The sequence below is a fragment of the Buteo buteo genome, chromosome 19 (genome assembly GCF_964188355.1).
Source record: "Buteo buteo chromosome 19, bButBut1.hap1.1, whole genome shotgun sequence".
NCBI classification, from domain to species: Eukaryota; Metazoa; Chordata; class Aves; order Accipitriformes; family Accipitridae; genus Buteo; species Buteo buteo.
In genome coordinates, this window is record NC_134189.1 from 10,932,039 (window position 1) to 10,944,222 (window position 12,184).

Consider the following 12,184-nt stretch of genomic DNA (forward strand, 5'->3'; position numbering starts at 1 on the left):
AAAATTAGCTAAACATATTACAACTTTTTTGTAGGAAAGGGTTCCTATTTTAAGTTAAAAAAAAAGAAAAAAGAGCAAAGCACAAAGCCAGCTGACTCTCCTATTTCATTTCCTCCTAGCAGAATGGAATTTATTCTGATTAAGAGGATCAATATGCTGCTACTGGTAAGAAAGCTGGAAGAAAATATAAAGCAACACATATTCAAACAATGGAAATGGTAATAAAAGCACTTGGCCCAGATAAAAAGCATCCTTTAACATCCTTGGAAATCTGAGCCCTGGTTTCTAGCCAATGAAAGATATTACCTTCCAGGTGACATAGACAAGAAAATTGTGGCAGAAATACAAGTCTGTGGTGAAAATTCCTGTATCTAGTGTATTGTATGTAAGTGTATTATAACAAAAGCCTCAAACACGTAATTTTCAGCACATTACAAAAATACCAAATACTTGCTCCACAATCAGCAGCACGCATTTCAGTAGGTCTGTCCATTTAAGTAAGCAGTAACACAGTCTACCTTTTAGAAACACAGTTGTCACCATGTAAGTACAACTTAAAATCCCATTAGATACGCAGAAAGTCAGACATGCTGCAAAAACCTGCAGCGTTTACTGGGCTGATCCTATTGTGATTATTTCCGACCTGATTAAAGAAATACTTGCGTATTACTGCTATTCCTATGCGTTCTAATAACTGAGAAATTTTACTTGAAGTCAGAAATGCAATGTGCAACAAAATACTACCGGCCAGTTACTGTGTTGACTAGTATATGGTTAATACCACCTCTTATAATTGGGGATGATTAAATACACTGAAGAATAGAGAAAGGTGGGGAAAGATTTTAAAAAAAAAAAAACTTAAAATGGGGGCAGGCAAGAACGTAAGCAAGAAAGAGGAGGTAATAAATAACTAACAGAAAAGAGAAATAAACACTGTAAATTTGATAAGTACTTAATTATTTTGCTTATCATCTGCAAGGAAATGAGAAGCTAGAATGCTTGCAAACATGCTTGCATCTGCAAGAATGTTTGAAGCGAGGCGACGCATTATCTATTTTTTCAGAGCATTCTAATTAGAAACAACTTGGAGCCATGAACATTTACACAAACATAATCAGCCAGCTTGAAATGCCAGTAACATGAAAAAAAATGGCTTCTTTATATTCACAAAAGGTTAAACTAGTGTTTTAGTATTGGATAGGTCCTCCATCAACAGTTCCACAAGCTTCAGGAAGACAATCTCAACACCATTAGGTCTCTGTTATATTTTTTGTCAGTCCCAATTGTAGCACATAGTGCATCTACACTGTTCCAGCACTGTCTAATCTTTACTGCTATTGTGATCCCGCTCTTAATCATACATTCTGAATGAAAGAAATGCAGCATTTCTGAATGTAACCAAAGTCTATGGGAAAAGAGTCATTCTCTTGTGACTGCCAGGAGGCAAAAGTTAAGTCACACATTACTCTTAAAATTATATAGCTATGTATAACTAGTGTGTTGAGTCCCAAGAAGAACTGCCCTAATGGTTGTGGTCTTGATGTGCTACTGGTAGATCTTTTCATGTAAGATCAGTGCAAAGCTTCACCCTTCCTCCTCATCCCCAGATATAGGTGGAGGTTCAGCTAATAGTCTATCTACCAAAGCATTGGGTTAGCCACAGTAACCTAGCCATACAATCTCCTGGTCAGTTCAGAAGAGTGCTAAGTAGCACTGACGCTAAAAGAGGCTAATTCAACCCAACCACTTACTCACCCATCAACTTACCAAACACTACAGGAGCTGTAGCAAGGCCAGGACAAGAGTGAGCAGCTTCCTGAGCGCAAACAAGAAGGCAGAAAGCAGCCTCTCACCTGGGCAGTTACAACAAGAGATTTGTTGAGGCCTGAGCAGGAAATCTACTAAATTGGGTCATGGATTTTGCCCACAATTGTGTCCAAACCTGCCCTCAAAACTAAGTTTCTAGTAACTTGGTACCTACCCTTCACAGGTTTGTCCTGTTTGTGAGAGGAACCAACATGTTACTAAAAGGCTTATACTGCAGATTCATACCTAAACACATTTTAAGAATAAATGGACTAAGCCCAAACTACTTGACAATCCGGAGTAAGGAGGAGGAGCGTAGGAAGTCTGGACGTCCAAGTTTCTCTCATGGGGGGGGGGGGGGGGGGGGGGGGGAATCTATCTTCCTCCAAATTCTATTAAATGCTATCCTCTCAAGTTAATTACATATTTGTGTTTTGATGTATCTTTACCTCTCCCATCACAGTGATGATAGAGATGTGAATGCTTTGCAGCTGCAGAATAGTACAAAAACTTCATACTGATATTCTGTTCTGTGCAAATGAGCTCTAAGGGTTAAACATCAGGCCAGCCTTTACTGTGGTGAACCACTGCTCAAATACTGCAAACAGTTGATAACCCAATGCTGTAAAAAGAGAAAAAAAAAAACCCAAACCAAAAAAAACTTTTGCTGAAGTCAGGAGGGGTGTCTCACTGAGGAAATTGTTTTTCTTTCTGCAAGAAGGTGCTGGCCAGAAAAATAAAAGGCAAATATCTGAAGATTTAGAATTATCTTTGAAAAGTGGAATCTTGGCAAAGTGTAGGACATAGATCAGGTTCTATTAAAGGATTAGTTCAGATACATATGCTGGCAAAATGCAAAAATCTAGGGGTTTTTTCCTGCAAAGCTATTCTCCAGAAACAGGCAAAAATATTCTAAGTTCAACAGAAGAAGGTAGACAACTTTCTGGGAATAATGAAGATGTAAAGCATTTAAGACTGTTATTTCTCAGTGCATGAGAACATTCCTAGAACTACCAAACAAATATTATCCTCCCTTTCATAGCATTTATTGCATGAAGTAAATAAATCTTGCAAGTCAATATGGTAGGTATAAATTGTAGATGGCAAAAAGCTATTGATACTGCTCTTTTGGTTCAATGACCCCTGTGAACTCAAAACATCTGATGGTGAAGTTAAAGAGATGAAACAATGTTGCACTTAAAACTCACAGGCCAAACACTTGCTACACAATAATTGCTAAGAACTAAAAAACATTCAACTTCTTGGTACATATGCTACCTTAGATAGAAACACAGAGCAGAGGTTTCCAAAATGTGGTATGCATAACACCGAGTACGTGAACCACTTGCAACAATACACAGAGCAGTAATACAGAAGGAGAACTGAAACAAACTTCGGCAAGTTTAACCGTGCAGAACACACAAAAGATATTCTAAGAGAAACAACTCTGACTTTTTGAAATAATTTCATTCCTAATAAACTAAGGTGGGTTATGCAGAGCGTCAGTGATCAAATCCATCTCGAAGCAGGTACGTACCTGTATCTGCTTGGTTTAAGATGAGACATTACTGCACTGGTTTGGGTGGGTATTCACGAGACTCCAACATTCAGTGTTGCCTTTTCTATGCTTTGTCAAGCTTTACAGTTGTTCAGGTTGGAAGAAACCATGCATCTTTCCCACAGCACCTTTCATTTTTAGACTGAAACAAAACTTGTAGTAACTGCTACTAAAGAACTACAGTTTGCCAAGTTACCAACTATAGATGCCACCACATTTACATAGGTTACCTGCTTCAAGATATAAAGTCCGAGCTTTGAAGCACAGAAATATTAACAAAATAAGATTTATCAATAATCTCCTGATCTCAGTCTCAGTATACTGTATATCATGCAAAGTAAAGGACTGAATGGCGAATTTCACGTTCACTACAAATGTCCTGCCAACACTGGCTACAGCAGGCAGACTCAGTGTGCCTTAGTCTGTTGTCCTGTCTGGCTGTGATCTTTGTTCTTTTGGCCCTGATCTAATAGTCATTTCCATGCGGGCAGACCTGCACATCTGCTGTGAATCTTATTAAAATGAGTAAGTCAGCAGTTAATGGGATTATCTTTCAAAGTTTGTCTAAATTTTGGATTAGCACAATAACATAACACGCACTGCTGGTGCTGTTCCAATAAAACAAAAAGCACTGTACAGGACTTCAAATAGCTTTTTCCCCAGACTGAGCCCAAAAAAACTATTTCCTTAGAAGTAATTATGGTTTCTCCATGCAACATGCACTGACTACAGTGCATTCTGCACCAGAGAGGGCACATTCTGGAGTCAGGAATATGGAGAGGCAATGTGAGGAAAGGAAATGCAAAGCAAGTAAAAAAAAAAACACCTTCAGCATGTGGAGTCTTTAAAATCAAAGTTAATTTGATAGAAGTCCAAGTGGTTTACACTATGAATGTTAACGTCATGTAAAATAGAACAGAAGAAGGAACAGTGGACAGCTTTTTAAAATTTTATTAAAAAGGCACAGTTTTGACCCTTCTGAGACCAAGGGCCCCTGCAATCACCACCTTCTACACCTTTTCCCTACAGGACCACTGCTTTTATACTGTCATCCACAGTCCAGCAGTGCCACCGCTCACTAATCACCCAGTTTTTGGAGGTGACTGGTGGTCAAATCGATGCTGAGGCACCTTAAGGACAGAGGAGCTGGAGGGTTGCTGACAGCCACAGGGGTGGAATTACAGAGCACTGCTCACGAGACAGGTTGTGAAGGCTGCAAGCCCCAGAGATAATGCATGACAACCTTAGTCCTGGCCATAGCTGCTGTGGCTTTCTACTCCAACCTCTTCCCCCATCGCAGGGAGGACAGGCAGCAAGCCTTCAGGCCTTGCTACTGACCGAGCAGCTGCTTCAAGCCGGCAGGACCCCCAGAAACCTGCCACCACTGCTCCCCCCGCCGCGGCGCAGCAGGGCTGCTGGAGGGAGCGGGCAGAACTGCCCAGCGCAGCGGCCGAAGCACGCCGGTGTCTCCCTTCACTGGAAATTGCTGATTTTGAATGAGCTGCCAATGTGCAGCTTGTGGTTTGAAAGCAGTAGCTTATGACTGAGGTCCTCTGCCAAAAACACAGCATCTCTTACACTAAGGTTCTTATGAGTCACCTACACTCATACACACTGGGATAATGGCTTTGCTAATGGTAGTCATTTGTCAACTATTTAATGAATAATAGAGGTTTCTTATATGAACAGAGACAAGCAACTGTTCAAGCCACATCTCCAGAAAGACATATGATTGAAGGGAGAGAGCTCTGAGCATGAGGAGCTCTGTTTACAGGAACCAAGCACGGCTCTTTCACATACTTAGTTCCTGTATTACAAAACATTCCCTCAAACCCTTCTTTTCACTTTGGTCTTTGAACATGTATTATCAAGCCCAAAATCTAAAGACAAAATATGCAATAGTGTTCTTTTACTTATAGAGACTTTTCATGGCTTTTTTTCTGTAAAATAACGTCAATATCTCTTTTGGCAATTTTGGACAATATTTTTTCTTTCTTTTTATTAAGCCTATCTACAAGACTTAAGGGTGACCACAGTTCCTGACCCTACAAGCCATGTACCATGAGCTTCATGTAGTTAAGAACCACAGGGTTACCACCAAAAAAACACCGAGAAAGAAAACAGGTACAGTAAGTAGCAGCAGCTTCATCGCTCCAGGATAAGGCAGGGAAAGTTGATCTTGTAACCAGTCAGTTACCTTGCTGTTGCTGTCTCATTTCTACACCAGGTAGCTTCAGGTAATTCCTCCCTCCTTGTCAGCACAGCCTTTTGCCAGTGCCATCACACGATGGCAACTTTCGGTTCAAGAACTGCTTCTCACGTGGCCGTATCTCACAAAGTCACGGGACCGTCCTGACTACGTACGTCAACCTCTTTTCCCATCGCCATCACGGGAGCACTGGTGAGCCCCGTATCCGAGGGTCACTTCCTCCTCTTCCCACGAGCTCTTTACAGCTTCCTACGCGTTTGATGAAGGAAGGGGCTGAGTAAGGTCTGTGTGGCTTTCTTGAGTTCCTGCTGCATTAATAGCCATTTTGATTATGGACCCGAGCACAAGAAAAAATGAACAGGACGCACCTCCACCGAGTTTTCCCCAAACTATTTTTCCCTTTTAGTTTTCTGTGTAGAGCTGTGTGAGGTGAGCAATGTCCCCTCGAGTATTACTTTATTTAACACTGACATTTTTTCACTGAGGTTTTAATTGACACCAGTGTGTTTTGCACAGATGGCAATCATCATTTTTCAAATGTCCCGAGCTCCTACTTACTAAATAAGACACCGCATTTGTATAAGCAGGCTCACTGATCACAGAAGAATCACTTGTCTGAGCAAGGGCTGCAGCACTGAGCCCTATGTGTTTCTTTTGCTTTATTTGTCAAGTCCTAAGATGATTTATTTTCTTTGTCTTATCACATATCAGATAAACAGCATGACACCATGCTGGGCAGCACAGTCTAACTTCTTACTGAGGCACTGCTGGGGTCACGTGAAGGAAAAATGTAGGTGATTGTATCAAACCACTGGAAGGACATATTAACATATACTTACCAGGCAAGTGCAGCGATACCCAGACAATGACAAAAAGACCTCCCCTTCTATAATTGGTAAGCCATTATAAAATAACAGTGTTTAAGATTTTTAGACAAATATTAAGGTTTTTAAAAAAATTGATAAATTTGGTCTAACTAGAAATGTCACCATTTTGCTTAGCATACACTGCTTCAGAAGACTTCTCTAACAAGTCAGTCACTGATGTTTTCAACTTCTACTCTGCCTAGTTATTTCTGTACAGTTATTTTGTATTCACCTCAACTCAACTTAGAGCTATTTTAAAAAAATATCTGTATGCTTTGAGACATGAAATCAGCTGCTTCTGTTGATAAAAGGACTAAGAGAAGCGTTTTTAGAAACAGGATGCTAAAAAAAAAAAACCAAAACTCAAACAAAAAAAAAAGGAGGAAAAAAAACCTAATTACAGAACATTGAAACTGTAACTGACCTATTATTTCAGAAAATCTGAGCAGAAGTTGTATAAACATACACACTCATAGCATTCAAGTAATTTAAAGATATAAATACATAATATAATATATATCCAAAATGCAGAACAGCCAAAGATCCAAACAGAAGTCAATTATTCAATACAAGCCAATAAAATTATCACTGATAGATGGAAACTGCTTCCCACATCCAACCACTGAGGCAGTCCGTGCGTCCGGCCAGCATCTGACAACCCAAAGCCCGGCCAGCAGCCAGCTGTCACGGACAGAGTTTTTCCACCCATTCCCCTCCCTCCTCCTGGCTGCCTGCTCCCACCACTTTCTGTGCATCAGTGCTGGCATGCATTTAGTCCCAGGATGCAGTCCGGGAAAATTAAGCAATCAGAAACGTAACCCCGCAAAAAAAATAAAGCAGCCAGTTTCACGCATTCGTTCACCTTAGATGCACTGGAGCTCGGGCAAAGATGCTAATTTATTGATGGGGAAAGGAAGACAAGACTCCCTTTCTAGAAGCAAGTAGCCACTAGATAATGTTAATTCTGTTGAATCACATCTCAATGGGGTTGGAGCAAACGGGGGGGGGATATCAAAAAAATATTCTCTAAAAACACGTGGCTCGAAATTTAAAGTAATATGCCCTAATCAAAGAACAGGCTGCAGGGTATTAACTGCACGATAGCATCACAACAGGCTACCAGGCACTACTCCCTGTTATGTGAAAGATTAAAAGTAAATATAAAATCATGAACTTGATGAAGAACAAAGCGTGGCTGGAGAGAAACACGCAGTTGCTCGTCCCTGACAGCAGCAGCAGCGGTGCAGCTGTGCGGCACTCCGGCTGCTCGGTGGCGAATGCCTTTCCTCCCCCAAGCCAGGGGCAGGCAGCCTGCTGTCAGGCTCCCCAAGCACTTCAGTCCCCCTGCCAAGTAATTAACAACCATCATCTACAAAACACAGAAAAACAAGCAGCTCCCTGGGAATGCTCACTGCACCAAAACAGAAATATAAAGAACCCAAAGCTGGACACTTCACAAGAATTCAAGTGCTTCCTGCTTTTGACCTGGTTGGGAGGAAAAAAGAAAAAAAAAAAAAAAAAAAAAGGAAGAATAGCCACAAAAAGCCTGGTTTAAGTACATTTAGGGCCTTCCTGTGAAATCATTCAAGAAGGACCTTCCTTGTCCAGTCCCTTTAAAGCCTACCATAATTATGCCAGCTTTTACATTGTCTCTTGTCCATAAGGAACAAAAGAGGGATCACCATTTCACCCTAACTCATCGCTTCATAACCATCCTTATGGAAGGACGTCAAATACAAGTTGCCTGGAATCCAAATGGGGAAAAATCCCTTAGCCCTAAATTGCCAGAGATGACCACTGTTCACACTGTCCACCGAGTTCACTCCAGATTGACAGACCTGCACATCTGTACAATTGCCTCTTGAACATTATACAGATTGAAACAGCTTTACATTTTACTCTATGAACTGGATGAGAGGCACAAATTCAGAACTATTCTATTGTTTAGTCCTCTTTCCCCTCTTTTCCAGACACCCATTTGAAATATACTTTTTTTAAAAGAAAAACAAACAAAGAAAAAAACCCCTGTATTATGAATTTAAAATGTCATTTCATAAAATTTCTGAAGTTGGAGAATTAAAATAATTTTTTATGCAGTCTTGGATGATTATTTACTGTACTGTTCCAAAAAGCTTGACAGTCATACGAATATTTATCTTCGAGTGTGCAAATGGATAGGAAATGTTTTTAAAAAAAAAAAAAAAAAAAGTCATGCAATGTAAAAATACATTAAAGCCAACTACATTTCAGGAAGAGAAATAATTTTGCAATAGCTCAAGTTTTGTCCACTTTGCAAACATTTTGAAAATGAAAATGCTTGAAGGCCCCAGGACAGACCAAAAAAAAGGCTGCTCAAACCCTAACTGCAGCTACCCAGACAGGCTGAGACAGCCCCCCCAGCAAGAGGAGAAAGTTTTATCCCCTCCATCCTTCCACATCCCCATAGCTCCCGCCGCTCACGTCTTACCAGCTTTAACACTCGTTAGGTTTCTCTCTAGGCCAGTGTAATCCCCTGCAGCTAGCGGGCAAGCGGATGGTAGTTTTATCCCAGGAGTTTTGTGCTGTGTGAGTGAGCTGAATTGGCTCGTGGATGAGACCAAAAGTCTGCAAAAGTCCCAGGGAGGGACTGGGCAGTCTTTTGGCAGTAACTGCCCACTGGATCACTTGACCTATTGACAGAACTGCAGCCCAACAAAATATTGCTGAGTCCTATGCAGTATTTACTGTTTTCCTTAGAGCCTTAGTTTTTGGCATCAGAACAAAGAGTATCAAAATATTCATTAAAAAAGGCGGATGGCTTCCATGTTGGGGAACAAAGTTTTCCAAAATGGAGAGGAAATAAAATCTATGAAATTACTCTTAAAACATAACATTTGTTAAAGGCTAAACATTTAATTTCTTTTATAAAACAAGGTTTGGCAATATTCCAATCCTTCCCCACCTTACATGACCTAACCCAGCTGTTGTCTCCCCTTCTTTTTCTTTCCCTTTTTTTAAGTGACAGGACATGATTGTAAGGGCTTTTCTACAAGCAAGCAAGAGCAGTCACGATGTGTTAAATATTTTATGGCAATCTAAAGGAAAGATTTTATTTCCTAACTACCTATCCTTCTCAAGGTCAAGCATTGCCTGTCAAGCTGTAAGGAACACACAGGCACTACATTTCCAAACTCTTAATGTTAAAGGAATTTAAAACTTTTGTTTTAGAATAATTATAAACCTGGCGGGGGCGGGGGGGTACGAGACGGAGAAGAGGAACATTCCATAACTATTTTGAATTTTTAGTGAAGACTCAACAAATTCACTGGGTTTACAACCACTGATGGAAACTATTAGGCTGTGTCTCTGTCTACCACATAAAAGACTAACATAAGACTCGGGGTGCTGCAGTCACAAAGCAAAGCATAGTGATGGTACTAATGAAAACACTTAAGTCTCTGTTAACTTCTGGGTCACAGTGTTGCTGAACCTTTCAAAATTATGTTGCCTGAAATCAGTTTTTCAGTGATGCTTTCCCCCTATAGTGAATACTACTAAAAAAAAAAAAAAATCTATAAAGCTGAGTCTTCAAAAACATCAAAGCTCCAGAAAAGGTACATTCTACATACTTCCCGTATTTGTTAGGGACCTTCAGTACTTGAAAAAAACTGTTTTGCTCAGGCACCTGGATACAGTCTCAACTGCACATTGTGATAGCAATGAATAAACTGCCATGTGAATTTATACCTTCCTGTAGGCACTGTCCCTTCAGGTATGCTATTCCCCTCTCACCCATTCCCAGCAGTCAGTACTGGAAGGATTTCTTTGTTTCGGACTGGAGGCAGCCAGTGCTTCAGCAAGCAACTCACTGCTTCTCTCAGATACTATTTATGAGTGTCCAGGGATATCTGTCCACTCGATTTCAAACCCACGCAGGTGGAACTACTTGCTGTCACCTTGTCTGTGCGTACTGCCTATATCCATGTCTCCTACACCATTCTGAGGAGGTGACGTTAGGAGGTATCTATATGCTATTCCACAGGTTGGTAGAAGCTCACCCCTTCTTACACTTCAAGCCAGGTATTTGCACCATAGGCCACTCCTGCATTAACTGCTTTCATACAACTTCTAACCAGAGCCTGGGAAATACACTGCCTCGAAAATACCATGATAGTATAACCTCTGTCACCTTAAAGCACGTATAAATATATTTGTACTTCATATATTTGATCTCAAAAAAAAAAAAAAAATCAAAGATCACAGCTTCACCAATATATTTGGCATTGTCCTGGTTTCAGCTGGGATAGAGTTAATTGTCTTCCTAGTAGCTGGTATAGTGCTATGTTTTGGGTTCAGCATGAGAAGAAAGTTGATAGCACCAACTGAAAACATCAGTGTGTTAAGTAGTGTTTAGACTAAGTCAGGGATTTTTCAGCTTCTCATGCCCAGCCAGCAAAAAGGCTGGAGGGGCACAAGAAGTTGAATGGAGGGGACACAGCCAGGGCAGCTGACCCAAACTGGCTAAAGGGGTATTCCATACCAGGTGATGTCATGCCCAGTATATAAACTGGGGGGGAGTGTGGCTGGGGGGAATCACCACTCGGGAACTAACTGGGCATTGGTCAGCGGGTGGTGAGCAATTGCATTGTGCATCACTTGTATATTCCAATCCTTTTATTATTACTATTGTCATTTTATTAGTGTTATTCTTATCATTATTACTTTCTTTGTTTCTGTTCTATTAAACTATTCTTATCTCAACCCACAAGTTTTACTTTTTCTTTTTTTTTCTGATTCTCTCCTCCATCCCACTGAGGGGGATGCAGGGACTGAGTGAGCAGCTGCGTGGTGCTTAGTTGCTGGCTGGGGTTAAACCACGACAGACATTCAGACTGCCACTGAAATATGTAAATATGCTGTAGGCCTCTGCAAAGCAAACTAACGCAAAGTAAGCCAAAGGGCAAGAAGGAAGATGAGTTGTAATACTGAGAATAGTAGTTATGGCACCACACTGAACTTCCTGAAAATCCATAAGGGTTTAATGTTACATTTACAGGAAAAGAATATGCATTACAGATCCTAGAAAACAGATCTTAAGAGCTAGACCAGTGAAAAAAAGTTTTCTACATCCACATGTAGATTCTTCTCAGGATACAGCAAAATGATACCGAAAGAGTGGAAGGAAAGGTGTGATTCCCATCCTTTTGGTTGATTATGAAAAGCTAGAGGGAGAAGGGCAATTTCACACTTGATCATAAAACAGATAAGGAGCCAACAGAATGATTTTAAGACAAGTATCCTTTGTACCCAAGAAAAATCAGATGCCCACAAGTACTGAAATCAGGAGAGCTGGGGTAAAGCTATTTGCATGCATCTACTCCAAGCTTCTTTAGCAAATCTCTTAAACTCACTCAGCCAGTAACTCTCTTCCCTCTATTTAGTCTCAGAGGGCTTTCCAGAGTGAGACCAGCATTCTGAACCCAAATCTTCCACAGATCTGTTTCATCTCTCTCTCTGTGGAAAACTTAATTCAGAATATTTAGTATCTTATATTAAGCTGTTGCGGATGGGTAAGCCTTTTAATTTAACTTACCCTAACTTGAACTTTTTTCAGAACTGAAAAATGTACTCACTTACAAGTGAAGCAGTATTTGCAATTGTATTCTTAAAAGTTCAGTTACGAGTATATTTGAAATGAAAAAAATCCAAACCTTTCACTGGATGGTGCAATAAAAGAAAACATTCTTTAACTCTGGAAGCCAATTC

The 12,184-nt window shown here is 40.4% G+C and overlaps 1 protein-coding gene across 7 annotated transcripts in view; it reads right to left on the reverse strand.

The window, feature by feature from the left end:
• Nucleotides 1-12,184, reverse strand: part of FGD4 (FYVE, RhoGEF and PH domain containing 4) — a 106,305-nt gene that overhangs the window by 35,591 nt on the left and 58,530 nt on the right. The window contains exon 1 of one of the 7 annotated variants that reach the window (XM_075050912.1): nt 8,907-8,973. The exons of the other annotated variants lie outside the window; for them this stretch is intronic. The gene's annotated coding sequence lies outside the window, so the exon portion shown is untranslated. Of the gene's footprint in view, nt 1-8,906; nt 8,974-12,184 lie in introns of those variants that run through there. 7 annotated transcript variants of the gene reach the window in all.